Raw genomic sequence first — 19,878 nt, forward strand, 5'->3', positions numbered from 1 at the left:
ACTGAAATGTGTGTTTTGTTTGTTAAACATTTGTAAACTCTTGTAAAACATGTATTTAAAATAAATATAGTTTAAAAAAATACTAAAAAAAAATGCTAATCCCCTAATTTAGGGGTGATCTGGGTGAGCTGAGCCAGTTTTTACTTATGGGCCTGGTTTCACAGACAGGGCTTAGACTAAACCAGGATTAGGCCATAGTTCAGTTAGGACACTTATGTAATATTTATAAACGTGCCTTAGAAACAAACATTACTAGTGTGCATCTTAAGACAAAACAAAGACATTGATATATTTTAAGATCAGTCAGTGCAAGTTTCTTTCAGTTGAAACAGCTCAGACTTACAATTTAGTCCGGGACTAGGCTTAAGCCTTGTCTGTGAAACCGGGGGATGGTGTGTTTAAAATAAGCACAAGACCATAATCGGTAAAACTTAAATATATACATACATTTCTGTATGTAGGTGTATTTCAGGATGCATCATTGGGAACAATCATTTTGGATCTAAAATAAACTGGTTTCAAAATATGGATTTCCAAAAAAAAAAAAGAAACTGAACATTGTCACCTCATGCTTTGTCAAAGGAAGAGAAATTCAATAAAAAATTACTTCTTTAAATCTGTGTGTGAGCCTTGTGTTGTGATGAACTGGCCATCCAGGAGCTGCTTGCCTGTGGCTCAAGATGCTGGGTCAGGTTTCAGCTCCATGTGATCCTAATAAGGATAAAGAGTTATGGATAATAGAATGGATAGATGGATGACTACTTAAAAGTTTTATTTAAAGATAAAGTTCACAACTTTGATGACATTTTAATAATTAAAAAATTCAGAACAAAATAAATTTCTAATTGAAGAATTTAAAAAAAAAAAAAAAAACAGACTGCAGTTAACCAAACAGAATTAGGCTAATACTCAGCATCCCTCTTTGCATCAAACAATTTCATAAAAACTTAAATGACCAAATTTCTTTAACAAGGCCTATTTAAAGAAAATTCGGAACAATATCAAGTTCAAAACAAAGAAAAAAATCTAAAATGTTTGGTCTAAAAATAATGAAATGTAATGTAGAATTAAAGAAAAATAATACAAGTAATCATAAGAAGTTTTATTTTTATTTTTTTTATTTGTCTGTATTTGTTCAGACAAGGGAAGCATGATTCCTTGAACATAAAAAAGAAGAAAAACAGGTTTGTGAACTTAAATGTAGTTACCGATTATTACAGTTTTATTCACATAAGATTTTCTGTTCAATCAAATGCTTTTCTCAAGGTCCCCGGCCACTACATGATAAAAGGACTGTAAAACTGCGTCTGAAATTGGTCACTTGTTCGTACATTCACTGTTTTCTATATAGTGAATAGCACATTGTGCGCTGTAAGGAATAATGAATGATTCAGTCTAATTATGTTTTCCTTTGGGCTGAATGAAATCTGGATTCTCATTAGTGTCACACAAACGTCTGAGGCGCGCTCACACACACACATACAGTGTGCTCTAATCCAGAGACATGATAGCACAGAGCAGATCATATGTGCAAGTTACCAGCACAAAACATATCTGACCCATTTGAATTCTGCACAGAATGCTGTAATTTAAATGCTATGGAGAAGGTCAAACATTGTAAACATTTAAACAGGAAAGATAACACTGGTGCCATGCACCTACATAAATTACATCCTTTTTAAACTACACATCATCTGCATAACTAAAAATCACTCTTTTTTTCTGTAGTAACAGTCATATTGCATCTGAAGTGGGAATCTATTAGACTTGATGACATATGTGACATAAACAAAACACTATTGGACATTTTGTTCTACAGCAGGGGTGCCCAACCCTGTTCCTGGAGATCTACCTTCCTGCAGAGTTCAGCTCCAACCCTGATCAAATACAAGTAAACCAACTAATTAGGATCTGAAGGAGGAACTAGTTATAATTACAGACAGGTCTGTTTGATCAGGGTTGGAACTGAACTCTGCAGAAAGGTAAATCTCCAGGAACAGGGTTGGGCACCCCTGATCTACAGCCTGGGAGAATGTATTAGAAATACAAGATGTGCATAGTGTCCTGTGCTATTTAAGTTCCTTTAGCAACCACTCAGTATCCAGTCCAGATGGTGGATCAGCACCTAAGAGATGACCTCTACAGCTCTGAATGTCAGTGGAGACCATGTCAACTAGATGAGCCCCAGAGACAGATGCCCTGTGAAGACCTCATCACCTAGATGTCCAATGGCTCAGACCACAGGAACCAGACGAGTCCTCTCTGATCTGATTTTGTTGCAGTCCAGAATTAAACCACATCATGCTAGTTTCATCTGGCCAGAGGAGAATTGGCCCAGTTGCCAACTGATCCTGGTTTCTTCCAAGGTTTTCTTCTCCACTTCTGTCACTGATTGAGTTTTGGTTCCTTGTCACTGTTGTCTCTGGCTTGCTTAGTTGGGGACACTTTATTCCTGGCTATATTGTCAACTTGATTGTACAAATACTATTTGAACTGAACTGAGCTGGATGATTTCATCACTGAATCAATGATGAACTGACATTAACTGAAAATTGAGTGTTTGATTGTTCTCTTGCATTATCAACACATTAATTTTCTTTTCAATGCTGTAAAGCTGCTTTGACACAATCTGTTTTGTAAAAAGTGCTATATAAATAAAATGTGCCTTGACTCAGTTATTGTAAATTGTCTTCCTGGCCTGAACCAGTGATTTTGGTGCTTACACTTATGATCTTGTGGAGAGTGCTTATGGTAATATTTTTCATTCCTCTAAACCAAGCCAATATGTTAAAGGAACAGACTGATGAACCTGGAGCTTGCAAAGTTTTTGAAGGAAGTAGAGACATTACTGGGATTTGAAAAATCTTCTCAGTATTTGGTTTGAAAATGAGTCTTTGATCGATGGTGGTTCCCATATATTTATATTCTTGCACCATTATTTCCTGACTGCTGACATATAATGCCTTGATGGTAGATGGTAGATCTTTACTTACGGAAATCAATGACCATCTCCTCATCTTTGAGGCATTCAGTTCCATATAATTCACCCTGCACCACAACTTATCTAATTCAAATTGAAGCTGCCTATCCGAGTTTGTATAATCAGTGATGACTGTGTCATCCGAGTATTTGATTTCTCACTCCTCTGTAAGTACCTTTTACCAGGTGAATAGCACAAGGAACACTAGTATAAATTCATGCATTAGATTGCACTAAAAAGGCAAATAGATCCAATATTTTAACACCATCTAAGTAATGAAGAATTCTCTATCTTGCATTTCAGGGTTTTTGTTTTGCAAGGTCATAGTAAGTATCTTCACCTCCTGTAATAATTTCAGACTTTAGCCTGATTCAGCTGATCCTAAACACCGTGCACTCCCCAAGATGTCAATTTGTTTTTCTACATAATGGATAAAATACATCTTCATAAACCTTAATGCCAGTGAATCTTAGAAAAGCAGAAAATCACCACATGAATTACTGCATCATAAAGGAGCTGTTACCTGTTCTTGATCTTTAAAATCTGGTCCTTTTCTGTACAATAATTCATGTAAGAATATATCTGAATATATTCACATATCCTCAAATTTGTCAATATACTGGGTGTCAGTTAGTACAAGTGCTTGTACAGAATAATAGTCTTACAGCAATGCAAATAGTGTAGAGGTTCATGTAATGGTTGTTGAATGCCTGAAATATAACATTGTCTTACTATTTTAAAGGGGTCATAGATTACGATCTCACGTTTTTAACTTTAACTAGTTTGTGTGTGATGTGGCTGTTTGAGCATAAACAACATCTGCAAAGTTACAACCCTCAAGGTTCAATGTAAAGAAAGAAATTGTGTTTTACAGAATTCATTTTTTAAGGCCTACAACAAACAGGTGATAGGGACTACAACAAGCTACTTCTGATACCATTGCGAATTTCTGAGGGAGGAACCAGGAAGTCAACAGACCATTTTTAGGAGAACAGAAAAGCAGTGTAGAATAAAGGTCAAATATGTGAAAAAATAATGCTAATAAAATACATATATGTATTCAGCCAAAATAGCATGTCCATAGCACTTTTCCTCCAAAATTCCATTTACATACTATAATAAAATAATGTGCTATAATGTTTTCATGATTTATAAACACAATTAACTGTACTGCAATCAATCAATCACCATTTTTGCCTCAAATGACTCATTAAATCTCACTGAACAGTGTGTCAGTTTGTTAGTTACAAAAGTAATCAAGGATTGGACATTCTGAAAATACAAGTAAAAAGAAACCTCAGACATTTAAATTAATTTATTTTATGCTGTATGATTAAATTTGATAGAATTTTATAGATGATAGTATATAATTAAATTAATTTATGATTAATTATGAATTTATGATAGGTTTCTCTGTAAGTACTGGTACTTCTGATTGGGCTGAGGCTGAAAAAGCGAGTTTAAAGTAAAAGTATTTGATGGACGTATACTATGTGTCAGGAGCACTCAGTATCATTAACTCATTTTTGACCGAGATGGCTATATACAGTGCACAGCATAAATGAGTACACCTCCTCTAAAACTTAACAAATTCAGCAATTACTCTTTACTTAGAAGACATGTTAGGGTTTTTTGGAGATATAATGCTCCAACAAGCCTGCTTGATCAGTTACCAAAGAAGAATGTCAAAATTCCTCAGCTAAATAAGATTTTCTTATTAAAGTGATAAAATGTTGTGTTGCAAACATGAGTACACCCTCCTGAAAGTTACTAAATAAAACAAAAACAAAAAAAAGTGTAGGTTTAAGGCTATTTTTGATCAACAGATACATATATTGAACCAAAACAAAGATAAGTAATTTCCTGACAGTTAAAAGTTTTTTATACTTAGACTTACACCCTCGAGACTGCGCTTTGGGGGGGGGGGGGTGTACCTAGGGGTAAGGACAGATGAGTCGAGAGAAAAGGAGACGGAAGGATGAGGAGAGACAGAAACGAGAGAGGGGAGAGAGGGAAAAAAACCCCAAAAACAAACTCTTGGTCCGGTTCTGGACACACTTCCGCTCGGTCCTCAACCAGCTGAGCATCTTTGACTCACGGTGCCATGCGATGGTACTGGACATCCTTTGGTGGATGGCTCAACGCTCCCCTGGCTTGAGGGCAGCCGGCAGCTCCTCCTCCGTTCTCTGCTCATCCCCAACATGACGGACGGCAGCAGGCTCCGGCCTCCTGGCGAACGGCGCAGACTCCTCCGCTTCCTCTTGGATGGCAGCCACCCCTCCTCGACCCCGGAGCACGGCAGCGAGTAGGTGTCGCTCATTAACATTATACTCTACTGGCCTTGCTCTGTTCCCATGGCTCTCGGCCCCGCCCCACTCGTTACATTTTTATTTAGTGATGAGTGAATTTTTGCTAGAAAAAGAGCTGGAGAAATGCCATGCAAGTGTCTCAGAGCCAGCAAAAGCTATGAAAAGAGTGATACTTTATCTCACAGAGTACGACGCAGCCTGCAGAAGTGACATGCATGGTTGTTGTCACCACTAGAATTGCCTACTGTAGCCAAATCACAATAAACTCATTTAACCTCTTCCAAAGCCTAAATTTACAAAATATAGACTTCTGGGAATCCATACTCTGGTCTCAAGAGACCAAGTCGATCATTTCGGATCCAAAAGCATCCAAAATGTTCTGGTGTTGCTAGAGGAGGAGTACTGTGAGAAGTGCCTGGTTACCACAGTGACGTTCAGTGGTAGTAAAGCTCTTATATAGGGATGTATGAGTGCTGAAGGTGTGAGAGTTGCTGTCATGAAGTCACAAACCACTGTGTAATTTACTACAAAAAACTGAAATGATGAAGATGCTACCCTCTGCTCCAGGGTTGGGGTCAATTCAGGAATGAACTCAACAATTCCAATTCAAAGAAGAAAATGGAATTGGAATTGGAATTCAACAACAATTACAGGAAACAGAGTTGGAATTGAATTGGAATTACAGGAAGTGTAATTCAATTCAGGGAAATTCCACTGAATTCCGTTTATTGCTGTTTCTGAGCATTTATTTGTGATTGCATTTAGAGACATACATTTGAACTTTATTTATGATGCTTTACAAATACCAAGTAATGTATGAAATAGAGTTGATCAAATGCAAGTAAATAAAAATGAGAACTGTACATTATGAATTAATAATTGAATGACAGTGGTGATAAGTTTCTGGATGTACTATACATTCAATATATGATTACCACATAATATATGTCTCAACTCACAAAAAAAAGTCATGCTCATTCATGTATTTCATTCACTTTTTATTGCATCGAATTATCATCATTTCCTGAAATTTGGCATCGCTAAGACTGCATCTCTCAGGCCTAAATATCTCAAGTGGAATTTAGTGGAATTTATTTTATTTCAATTCTGTTTCCTGACATTCCAATTCAATTCCAATTCCATTTCCTGTCAGCTGCATGCAATTCCAATTCCAATTCCATTCCAGGAAGTGAATTGGAATTTACCATTCATTCTCAATTCAATTCATGAATGGCCCCAACCCTGCTCTGCTCATTCCCTGCATTATTGGGCTTTTTTTCAGCGTGACAATGAAGATATTCATTCTCCCAAGGTGAAAATCCTTCAGTAGACATGCATTTCACTCTCTGAGTGGCTGTGGGGGATTCTGTAGAGACAAGCTGAGCAAAACCTCCCATTAAAGACAGGGCATTTAAGGAAGGTCGTCCTCCAGTTAAACAGGACAGATGTAAAAATTTCTCATTAACTTCTACCCACAATGCCAAGAAGGGTCAGAGTAGTGTACTTTCAGTTCTGGAGGACATACTAAGTACTAGAATACTATGCATTTAAATTAAATATAAGGTGTACTCATTTCTGCAATCCTTTATTTAAACAAAATTGGCTAATTTATTTTATTTTAAAATAAATTTTATATTTATTCAGAGGGAGTGTACTCATTTATGCTGTATATATATATATATATACATATATATATATAAATAAATTGTAAATTCTTGAATAATAAAAATAAGACTCATTTATTTACACTGATGTTGTTTCATTTATTTTACACTTATAGACTTAAGCTTCCTTGAACTCTTCCAGCAGCTCCTGAGTAGCATTTGCGAGCATTGCTATTTATTGCAGCGGTCAATAAGGTAAAAATAGCTCCATTTCCTTACCTTGCTAAGTTAAGGAATGCTATCTTTCGTTACCTTATTTCTCTGCTGTTGAACTCTACATAACATATAAAGCAGATAGACAGATAAATCGCAATAGCAACAAAATATGGTAAAGAAATCTATGGTAAAAGTAATGGCAAAGAAATATGGTAGAGGGCAAACAGAGGAGGGAGTTATTAAGTCTGTCACATACACAACACAGTCTGTATATAGTAAAACATGTTACAAAACAAATATCATATTTACGTGTGTTTCAAATGGGAACATTGAGTAAGATCATCTTTCGTTGCATCATGAAGACAGAATTATATTTCATGGATATTTTTGTTCTCCAGACTGCAGTGGTGTATCATTAATAATTCAAATAGTGTTTAGATTTAGCTTTTGTTTTTAATGGGGGTTATATTTCTCTCTTGTCTGCAGATTAGCTGTTCAAGGTCACAGCAATACACCTTGATTTTTCAAGAAATATAAACAACAATGCAGCTACTCCTGAAATTACATTTGAAGTACCATGTCCACTTCATATATTTAGACATTGTATTTATGTGTGGTATGCTTTGCTATCCATGTTTAAAATGTTTGAGTGAAACATTCATTTAATATTGCAGATGCACAATAAAAAATTATGCACTGCTGTGTAACAACAATTGAGAATGCATCCGGTTATAATGTTTTGCAGTCTGTCCCTATAGTGTTGGAAGTACTGCAGTGAAGCAAGTAAGAAGCAAAGATGTTTTGCCTGCTTGCTGAACCATTTTCCAATTTTATTTAAATGGACAAATTAGCCTCTTTTATTTCAGTTCTAGTAGAACCAGTAATTAAGCAGCAGCTAAAGCTATGAGTAGATCTTGATAGACAGTGTGAAACTGTCACTTCAACAACTTTAGTGTTATAGTGATGGAGAGATTAACCACTGTAAGATCAACTGTAAGATTAATGCCAGTGAACTAATAGATCTCTTGAAGTTTGAAGAGATATGCCTAAAGCCCAAAGTATACTTGGGCTGTCTGCATTCCACAATGGTCACACGCTGTCTGCATGATGTAATTTTTTATCTTCAGGTGGTCTGCGGATGTCTACACATACCAGGTACAAGATATCTACTAAAACAATCACTTTTCCCCTCTCAAACTTAAAATTCCTGAACTATCACCGCCCAGTGTATTATGTGTTGGTTGGAAAGCCACAACATTTTTCAAGGCAAATAGCAAAGTCAAAGCCTCCTTCTCAGTCAGTTAAGGTTTAAAGAACTTCCTTGAAAAATGACAGTCGTCTCAACTGCCACTTGATATCTGGTACAGGAAACTGCACAATAGTCTGCATTTTGACAGCTACAGCAGAAACGTATTATACAGTGGCATGCGAACGTTTGGGAACCCCTTGCAGAATCTGTGAAAATGTGAATAAATTTAACAAAATAAGAGCGATCATGCAAAATGTTATTTTTTATTTAGTACTGTCCTGAGTAAGATATTTTACATAAAAGATGTTTACATATAATCCACAAGACAAAAAAATAGCTGAAATTATTAAAATCACCCCTGGGGGGTGAAAACTTTTTTAATTTGAAGATCAGTGTAGATTGTACTTAATTTGTCTTCTGGGAAACATACAAGTATCTTCTGTTGCTTCCGAAGGGCAGTACTAAATGGAGAAAATGTATATATACAGTGGGTACGGAAAGTATTCAGACCCCCTTAAATTTTTCACTCTTTGTTATATTGCAGCCATTTGCTAAAATCATTTAAGTTCATTTTTTTCCCTCATTAATGTACACACAGCACCCCATATTGACAGAAAAACACAGAACTGTTGACATTTTTGCAGATTTATTAAAAAAGAAAAACTGAAATATCACATGGTCCTAAGTATTCAGACCCTTTGCTGTGACACTCATATATTTAACTCAGGTGCTGTCCGTTTCTTCTGATCATCCTTGAGATGGTTCTACACCTTCATTTGAGTCCAGCTGTGTTTGATTATACTGATTGGACTTGATTAGGAAAGCCACACATCTGTCTATATAAGACCTTACAGCTCACAGTGCATGTCAGAGCAAATGAGAATCATGAGGTCAAAGGAACTGCCTGAAGAGCTCAGAGACAGAATTGTGGCAAGGCACAGATCTGGCCAAGGTTGCAAAAAAATTTCTGCTGCACTTAAGGTTCCTAAGAGCACAGTGGCCTCCATAATCCTTAAATGGAGGACGTTTGGGACGACCAGAACCCTTCCTAGAGCTGGCCGTCTGGCCAAACTGAGCTATCGGGGGAGAAGAGCCTTGGTGAGAGAGGTAAAGAAGAACCCAAAGATCACTGTGGCTGAGCTCCAGAGATGCAGTCGGGAGATGGGAGAAAGTTGTAGAAAGTCAACCATCACTGCAGCCCTCCACCAGTCAGGGCTTTATGGCAGAGTGGACCGACGGAAGCCTCTCCTCAGTGCAAGACACATGAAAAAACACCTGAAGGACTCCAAGATGGTGAGAAATAAGATTCTATGGTCTGATGAGACCAAGATAGAACTTTTTGGCCTTAATTCTAAGCGGTATGTGTGGAGAAAACCAGGCACTGCTCATCACCTGTCCAATACACTCCCAACAGTGAAGCATGGTGGTGGCAGCATCATGCTGTGGGGGTGTTTTTCAGCTGCAGGGACAGGACGACTGGTTGCAATCGAGGGAAAGATGAATGCGGCCAAGTACAAGGATATAATGGACGAAAACCTTCTCCAGAGTGCTCAGGACCTCAGACTGGGCCGAAGGTTAACCTTCCAACAAGACAATGACCCTAAGCACACAGCTAAAATAACGAAGGAGTGGCTTCACAACAACTCCGTGACTGTTCTTGAATGGCCCAGCCAGAGCCCTGACTTAAACCCAATTGAGCATCTCTGGAGAGACCTAAAAATGGCTGTCCACCAACATTTACCATCCAACCTGACAGAACTGGAGAGGATCTGCAAGGAGGAATGGAAGAGGATCCCCAAATCCAGGTGTGAAAAACTTGTTGCATCTTTCCCAAAAAGACTCATGGCTGTATTAGATCAAAAGGGTGCTTCTACTAAATACTGAGCAAAGGGTCTGAATACTTAGGACCATGTGATATTTCAGTTTTTCTTTTTTAATAAATCTGCAAAAATGTCAACAATTCTGTGTTTTTCTGTCAATATGGGGTGCTGTGTGTACATTAATGAGGAAAAAAATGAACTTAAATGATTTTAGCAAATGCCTGCAATATAACAAAGAGTGAAAAATTTAAGGGGGTCTGAATACTTTCCGTACCCACTGTATATTTCAACAAAATAAGAAACATTTTGACATCTTCATCCTTTTCTTTTCCTCTTGGAGCATCAGTGAATGTCTGAAAAAAATACCTTTTTTTAATAGTAGTATTTAACAGTTGTGAAAAGATAGATCTAAAACCCTACAATAACTGCTGGAAAGGGTTCAAATATGCAAAAGATGCTGGAAAACTGAAGAATCTGCAGGACCTGGAGGATTTTTCTGAAGAACAGCGCTCAGTTTAACTGTTCAGAACAAATAAGGGACTCATGAATAACCATCACAAAACAAAACAAAACAAAAAAAAAAACAGGCGTAGATCATCTAGGTATAACCACACATAGTATTGAGAACCAAGGGTTCCCAAACTTTTAAAGGGGGTTATTCAGCTTTATTTTATAACTTCAGCTTTTTTCTTGTGAACTATATGTAAACATCTTTAATAATGTAAAACATCTTACTGAGGACAGTACTAAATAAAAAATAACATGCATTTTGAATGATCTCTCTTATTTTGATAAAAATATTCACATTTTCACAGATTCTGCAAGGGGTTCCCAAACTTTCGCATGCCACTGTAGGTAACTGTGTCCCTTCTGAATTCTGAAATCGTGTGTCGCGATTTAAGCTCAAAGGGAAATGTATATAAACAATTACAATTAATTATGATTAATTACAATTACTTATATCAGCTGCCAGTAGTAACTGTAGCAGAATCAATTTTCCATCAACTAATCTGTTTGCTCAGCGAACATTCAGTATAATCTTTATATCAACTCTAAGAAATGATATTTTCTTGGCCACAGAAAATAACTTTCTTAAAGTACCATTGCATTAGAGCAAGTAGTTCGAATCGGAATCGTAAAGGGACATTAATTTGCAAGGCAGAATCAGAATCAAAACTCATGTAATTTGTGCACAATAGTTTATTAACGAAGGACTAACACATAACTAATCTAAACAAACAAACATGAAATCACTCATACATGGGGGAATGGTCAGTGAGAAGCAGTTAGAGAGAGACAAGAGAATGAAGCTATGAAAAGAGTCAGTTAACCACCTGCTGTGAAACCATCAGTGCTGTCTACAGCTTATACTAAACCTCTGTTTGTTTAGTTAAATGTACAATACTTGCATTGCCTTGGTCGTTGAACAAGTGTCCAAATGCAGTCTCTGGTGAAGGTCTTGATGGTTGGAGCAGTGGTGGTTTTGGAATCGTGATCACGTTCTTCTGGGTCCAAAGAGTGATGAACTCCAAAGATGTTCTGACTCGATGGTGACTGGGAGTTTCACCCCATGTGAAAAGTGAAGAAGAACCAAGAGCTGAGAGGGACCCAGCTGAAGTCCTGTGATCTTTGGGGAATGGAAAGACAAGGCCGCAAGGCCTGGCGCACGCTTAGGGAAGTCCTGAAGAGTTCTAGCTCATCTTCTTAGGTTCTCCAAGAACCACTGACTGGCTGGGGCGAGTCATTAAGATGAATTCCAGGGTTGAGTGGAACTGTCTGGCTCTTTGTGGTCGAGAGCCACAGCTCTGTGTGTTGAGCCTGTCGGGCCCGCCGGGCACGCCCTGTGCCGGCTCAGGCTCCCCGTGGGTTCCTCCACACGGGCAGCAATCGGTAGATGTTGCAGACGAGTGAAGAAAGTGAAGAGAGAGAAGAAGAAGGAGGGGTCGATGCCTTTAAACTCTCTGGAGGCTGTGCCTCCAGGAGGTCCATGAACCAATGGTAACTTTCACCTTTGGAGAGAAAGTTTACTACTCTTTGTCTGTGAGCATGGTAATTTGCATATGTAATTCGATTGGGTGTTGATGCAAAAACTACTAAGGTTTCTTAAAACACTAACATGTTGCAAAGGTATCAACATCTAATTTACACCATCTTTTAGATCATTAAAATACGAACTCAAAGAGTCCAAGCATGACATAGGTGGGTTATACTACTAGTCATCTATCATAATACATGCATAAAACAGTAGAAAGACAAATACAAATACAACAGACAAACTTAAAATACAATGCAGTAATACTGTACACAATGACCTGGGCTATGTGTGATAGGAAGGTCAACGAAAGGTTTGTCTGTGAATGAGTAGGAAAGAGTCCATTTCTATAGGCATTGTGTCTTTCCTATAGAGAAATGTAGTGTGCTCCGTTTGCATTCCTTGAGGCCATAAAACCTGTGATATCAGATCGTTGTCCTGGCAACTGAGCCCTTTTGGGGTGTTAGTTGCTTTGGGGGGGGTTGTCTCCAGAGCTCCAGCATGTAGCTGGCCTGTTGTGTTTAAAGACTATTTGTTAAATGTAACAATTAATGTATGTCTGATTGGTCCAGACGCTACACGTGTTAGCGGTAAAACACTGTACGAAACATATTTAGATGTTCATCCCAGTTGGAGAAAAACTAAGTATGAAAGTAAAGTTAGGAATGCCTGCAAAAACCTTATTCATCAAACAATGAAGCATGATGTTTTGCTATTCGAAAGCCATCACCTTATTGAAGCAGATTGTTCGGGTATAACAAAGAGCTCTTCAACCTCAGTTCTGGAGGGCCAGTGTCTTTCAGACAATAGTACCAAACCCAAATTGACCAGCTTGTCTGTAATTTGCAACTAATTATGAACACCTTCATAAGCTTGTTTGGGTGTGTTTACTTAACATTAGAGCTAAAATCAGTGAGACACTGGCCTGCCTGAACTGGAGTTGAAAAGCCTTAGTGTAACAAAAGCAGATATTACAGTTGTATGGGAGGCTTAAGAATGCCTGCCAACAGCCCTTAAATAAGTCAAATTTCGAAATTAAAGTAGCAAATGTCATTGTATCTACATAGTCCTCCATATGAGGAAAAGGAAAAGAAAAAAATTAATCTGTCTTTGTAACTTCATTTACTTTTCTATCCACCTTTTTCTGAAGTTCTTCTCAAACCTTATGAACAGTGACCTAAACAAAACTCAAACTCTTTTTGCTACTGTTGAGAGATTAACAAACCTCCCAAGTCAAATTCCCAGTAAAATGCTCTCTGACAGCACTCGTTAAGATAATAAATGATATTCGCCTAAATTCTGATTCTGTCAAAATATCAGTGCTGGTACTACTAGATCTTAGAGCTGCATTTGACACTGTCGATCATAACATTCTTCTAGAGAAACTGAAAAACTAGGTTGGGCTTTCTGGGATGGCTCTCAATTGGTTCAGGTCATACTTAGAGAGGTTATTATGTGAGTATAGGAGAGCATAAGTCTAAGTGGATGTCCATGATATGCGGAGTCCCTCAAGGCTCAATTCTTGCGCCACTCTTGTTTAGCCTGTATATGCTCCCACTAAGTCAAATAATGAGAAAGAACCAAATTGCCTATCACAGCTATACTGATGATACCCAGATTTACCTAGCCTTATCACCAAATGACTACAGCCCCATTGATTCCTTCTGCCAATGCATTGATGAAATTAACAGTTGGATGTGCCAGAACTTCCTTCAGTTAAACAAGGAGAAAACTTAAGTCATTGCATTTGAAAGCAAAGAGGAAGTTCTTAACATGAATGCATACCCTGACTCTAGGGATCAATCGACTAAAAATCAAGTCAGGAATCTTGTGTGTGATTCTGGAGTCAGACCTTAATTTCAGTAGTCATGTCAAAGCAGTAACTAAATCAGCATACTATCATCTCAAAAATATTGCAAGAATTAGATGTTTTGTTTCCAGTCAAGACTTGGAAAAACTTGTTCATGCCTTTATCACAAGCAGGGTGGATTATTGTAATGGTCTCCTCACTGGCCTTCCCAAGAAGACCATTAGACAGCTGCAGCTCATCCAGAACGCTGCTGCCAGGATTCTGACTAGAACCAGAAAATCTGAGCATATCACACCAGTCCTCAGGTGTGCTATATAAATAAACTTGCCTTGTCTTGCCTTGCCTTGAACACAGAAGTCTCATCCGACTGGAACAGTGCTTTCCTGTCTCAGATATTTCTAGTCAAATTAACACATTTTCCAAGCCAATAATATAACGTTAAACTGGTCCATATTTTTATATTTAGTTATACTTCAAAATTTGCAATTCAATCAATCTTTTTACCATTTTAACACGGATTTCTATCTTTTCAAAATCTTTCAGAACCTTAAATGTTAAAAAATTTCTGAATTCAGCAATCACCACCAAAAGAGAAACAACATATGAAGATGTTGAGACCATCTGCATCTGGACATATATACTGTACTGTACCCTGTCTCTTGGGCATAGGATTTTAGCATATTTATATGACACATATTTGTATGAGCTTTCTTCCTGTGTTTGCGTGCATAGATTGCGTAATCCGTTTGTCAGGACTTGGGTTTGTTAGCTGTCTTTTCCACTCTGGTGTCTATTTGTTTTTACTATTTTTCTTAATATGGTGGCTGCTCATTGGTTTTGTACTAGTTGGTGTTGGTGTCAGAGTGTTTTTCTCACCTGCTGTCTGTCTCTCTGTCTGAATGCCAAGTCTTGTGATAACCTCTGTGTCCTGAGCTCATGCCATCACTCTGCACAGTTTGATCACTTGCTTTTTATCTATAACGCTCTGCACTGTTGGTGTCAGAGTGTTTTTCTCACCTGCTGTCTGTCTCTCTGTCTGAATGCCAAGTCTTGTGATAACCTCTGTGTCCTGAGCTCATGCCATCACTCTGCACAGTTTGCTGGAAATCCATAACTCTTCAGTTTGCTCTGCCTTAGCAGCTTTAAACTTGTCCAGTGCCCAATTATGGAACTTGATTTGGTAATGTGTACTTTGCAATCAACCATACAGGAACATAACAGTTGCCAAAAATTTATAATTGCAGACTTTTAAAAAAAATTATGTTAAGGAGGCAAAGAAATAAATGATCAAAAAAGAATTGTACTGTAAACTTGTGGAAGCAGGCATCAGTAAAAGCAGGTACCAAGGGTAGTAGAGAAAGGGGTTCAGATGGTGATCCCATGATCATGTTTCATTTAAAAGATCTGGAGCTAAAGTAACAGAAATATGAGACTAGAAGCAAACTGAGATATTAAGCTGGGCAGGCTAGATGTCAAGGTCCAGGTACTGAGTACTATGCCGGATCCACTTTCTTGGTCTTGCCCTCCCTTTGATAGTGTTCCTACTTCAGTGCATTGCATTATATTGTAACTAAATTAAATTGGCCATAACACATATGGGCCATTTTGGTTCAGTGTAATATTGCTGCCCAAGCCAATGACAGCATTGTTGGATTACAATGCTGTCAAGTCTGCAGTGCTCCAGCTGTACAAATTGGTGCCTGATGCATATAGGCAAAAGCATGATAAGCAGTCCTTAGCAGTTCATTAGGGAGAATTGTGCACTATTTGAAAAACTGTACTTTGTAAATAAAGCAATGACATTTGATGATCTGTGGCAGGGCTAGGCAACCTCGGTCCAGGAGTGCCGCTGTCCTGCAGAGTTTAGCTCCAAACCTAATCAAACACACTGGAACAAGCTAAACAAGGTCTTCAGGATCGCTAAAGGCTACAGCCAGAGGAGTGTTTTTTTTCAGGGTTGGATCTAAACTCTGCAGGTTATCAGTACTCCAGGACCGACGTTGCCTATCCCTGATCTACGGAAACTATTGTTGATGGAAGATTTCAAAGGCCATGCCCTGTAAAGTTTAGTAGTTTACTTAGGGTGCTTTCACACCTGTAGACCCTGGTGAAAAAACCAGCATATGCTGGTAGGTATGTTTTGATGCTGGGATGCTGGTTAGGTAGGTTTTGGTGCTGGTTTAAGATGGTCCTTTGCTGGTTTATGCTGGTCCTTAGCTGGTTTATGCTGGTTCATGCTGGTCCTTGACCAGCAACATGACCAGCAAAAACCAGCAAAGGACCAGCTTAAACCAGCTAAGGACCAGCATAAACCAGCAAAGGACCAGCATTCCAGCATCAAAACATACCTACCAGCATATGTTTTTTTTTTTTTTTACCAGGGGATCGATTGCTTTGTCCCAAAACAGGGATTAAAATTATTAAAATTATTCTCGGTGCGGTTCGCTTTCACACGGCAAAGTTTCTAAATGGACCACATGTGTTAATACAAGTCACGCACGAGTAAACTGACCTCTCATTGGTCAAAGTTCCATGGTTTATTTTCCGGGATTCTGCTTAGCTGTCATCCATCAGGATGGAACAACAACAGCTTTGCGGGCTTTTTGTTGCATTTTTTGTAGCGGTCGTTTTATTTATCATTTTCAGCAGGAGTCCAGGATTCGTTGGAAAAGCATTTTTAAAATGCTTCTATAAAAAAGGGAATTGCTCAGCATAGTTAGTCCTTCTTGCGGTACCTGGTTCACCTATGCAGGTACAGTTTTCCAGCCCTTGCATTGTTAAAAAGCTGAGTAGTGCTAATTTTGCACCCCTGATCGTTGATGTAAAACTTGCCTATGTCATTTTAGCATGTTGAAGGGACTTTTGACAGTGTATGCATTACTACTGCTGTAAATCTGTCTAATGTCATCTAACTCCACCATACTAGCTAATTTGGAGTCACGTGTTTCCTACCTATGCATAGAACAAAGTAGTGATAAGGTAATCAGGAAGTATTCTGCGGTATTCAGTATCATCTCAAGCATTAATAAAAAAAAAAAAGTGAATAATATAACTGAGCCTGATTCCTTACCATTTCCTTGAATGGAGGATTGTACGGTTGGGTCAGCTTGTTTTTTTTTTTACTAAGTTGGATCTACGGAAGAAGTACTGGCAAGTCCCAGTCTTTGGTAAGTACCCTGCATTTGTAACCCTTAACAGATTTCTAACAGCATAACAGTCTATGTATGGCCTTTGGCATTCAAAATGCCTCTGTCACGTTTCAGTGGTTGATGCTTAGGTAACTGTTAGAAGTACCAAACTTTGAAGACTATCTTGATGACAAGAACCACAGTTTCCAGATTTAAGGGCTCTGGAGGATGTGATCTCCAACAAGTTCATCTCCCACTACTGGAATACTGGAGGGAATTCTGCTGGCAGATTGCCATTACTTCCAGTTTTACATCAGGGACAATGTGCAAACCAATGGCCAGGTCGGATCGTGCAGAATGACTCCGGGGAATGTATCTGGTCTCTCTGGACTACAGTGTCCAGTCAAGAGTTGTGCAATGTATGGTCAAGCGCATGTATGGTATCACATTTAAACTTGACCACACAGTAGTGGCAGAGTAAAAGGATATGTCTTTTATCTCCTTCAGAATATCATCTTTCACTTTGTTGTACAAGGCTGGAATGCACGTTCGAGAGATATACATTTTCTTTGGCAATTTGTACTACTTGTACTACTATTTGTAAATTCAGCATTTTTTTTTTTTTGTCAATTTTGAATGGCAGGATTTATTTGGCTATGCTATCTGTGAAGATGTGCCACTTTATGTTGTCGTGTTTATACATATTTGTGCAGTCATTCAAAGGCATCCATACTAGTTCACTGTCGTAATTGTGGTAATGGTACTTTAAATAGAACGTAGAACAGTTTAAAATAAACGTAGAACAGTAATGCTAAATACTACTATATATTTATTAAGTCAATTCATACTAATTATTGAACATATTAAAGTAAAGTAAAATAAATGAAAAATAATGACAAAAGTAGTTTGCTCATTGATTTAAATATTTATGCATTTATTTTTTCATTTTTGCATATTTGGTCCTTCATACATTTTTAAATAAGTAAATAAATAAAATGCATACATTTGTTCCTCTAAGTACAACACACATATTTTCCCAATCTAAAGTTTAGGTAGAATAGATAGTGTAGCAGTAGTAACCCATGAATATTGACGGCAAAGAAAGAAACAATGGCAGACTGTCAAGTGAGAAGAAGAGGTAAAACTGAAAATAGGTAGTGTGGGTAAAGGAAACACAGTAGGGGAAAGAGGTGAACAGAAGAGCAGAGGGAGTGAACAAGATGTGACAAGTTAAATAGAGGGTGAAAGTACAAAGAGGAGAAGGTAGGGAAAGAATAAGAGTGATAACCATCGAAAGATTTCAGAAAAGAGCATGGTGGTATGGTATAAGAATGAGCGGAGAAGAAGGGGACAGTAAGAAGATGAAGGAGCAGGAAAATTCTGTTCCTGGATGGCCACCTTTAAGCAGAGTTCTTCCAAGGTCTTAAGGATGACTAAAAACTTCAGTCAGGTGTATTTGAACTAAACTCTTCAGGAAAGTGGCCCTCTAGGACAGGGGTGCAGGACTGCTGTTCAAGAGAGTTTAGCTCCAACCCCAATTAAACACACCTGGACCAGCTAATCAAGGTCTTCGGGATTACTAGAAACAAAGCCATTGGAAGGTAAGGCTGCAACCTTTAGCCAAAAAAGGTAACAGCTAATGCTAATGCTGTGGCTTAGCTGATACGCAGGGAGGGAGAAAAGAGGTCGTTTTTTACATGGATGTCAACAGCTACGCTGAATAAACAGCCTTTTTTAGAAATAGTTTATCATTTAAGGAATCCACAGCATGTTTGCTAATCTTTAACATATTTTACACTAAACAATACTTAGATTGTACCTTAACAAAAATGTTTTTTGAAAGAAGGCAGAGTAGGGGACGTCGCGACATGTAGGACTTATTTACGGCATTACTGCCAGCAAATGTGTCGCATTGCTATTCATTAATAGATGTTGTATAATATTATGTAGTGACTAAAAATATAAATGTAATGTGACGACTTGTTTTGTAATGACTATTATGAGTGCCTTGTGCCCTGTGTTGATATAATGCAATTTAATGAATAAAGAATGTGAATAATTTAAAATATTGTATTATAGTGTATGTGTTTAATGAAAATCTGTTTTTAGTTAGATAACAAACATATCATGGCATCTTTCTGACGTACAGTTGTGCTCAAAATTATTCATACCCTTGGTAAATATGATTAAAGAAGGCTGTGAAAATAAATCTGTATCATTAATCATTGTGATCTTTTATTTCAAAAATTTACGAAAATCTAACCTTTCATTGAGAATAAAATGTTTTTCTCTCAAAAAATGTTTTTTTTTTTTCTAATACACATTGGCCACAATTAATCATACTATTTTATTTAATACTTTTTGCAACCTCCTTTTGCCATGACAACAGCTCTGAGTCTTCACCTATGATGCCTGATAAGTTTCACTCATTTTCTATAGGGTTCAGGACAGGGAACTGGGCCATGGCAGAAGCTTGGTTTTGGGTTTTGTTCTCAGTGACCCATTTTTGTTTTGATTTTGATGTTTGTTTTTTGGCTCATTGTCCTGTTGGATCCAACCACGGCCCATTATAAGATTTCTATCAGGGACAGTCATTTTTTAATTTTTTATCTGTTGGTATTTGTTAATCCATGATGCCATCTGTCTAAACAAGATATGCAGGATCTTTGGCAGAAAAAAGGGCCACAACATTAAAGATACAGCAGTATATTATATTGTACACATGGGGTA

At 37.8% G+C, this 19,878-nt stretch overlaps 1 protein-coding gene across 1 annotated transcript in view; it reads right to left on the bottom strand.

Moving 5' to 3' along the window:
- setd5 (SET domain containing 5) overlaps positions 1-19,878 on the bottom strand; it is a 195,018-nt gene that overhangs the window by 15,306 nt on the left and 159,834 nt on the right. The window lies entirely within an intron of this gene.

The sequence above is a fragment of the Labeo rohita genome, chromosome 6 (assembly GCF_022985175.1).
Source record: "Labeo rohita strain BAU-BD-2019 chromosome 6, IGBB_LRoh.1.0, whole genome shotgun sequence".
Lineage (NCBI taxonomy): Eukaryota > Metazoa > Chordata > Actinopteri > Cypriniformes > Cyprinidae > Labeo > Labeo rohita.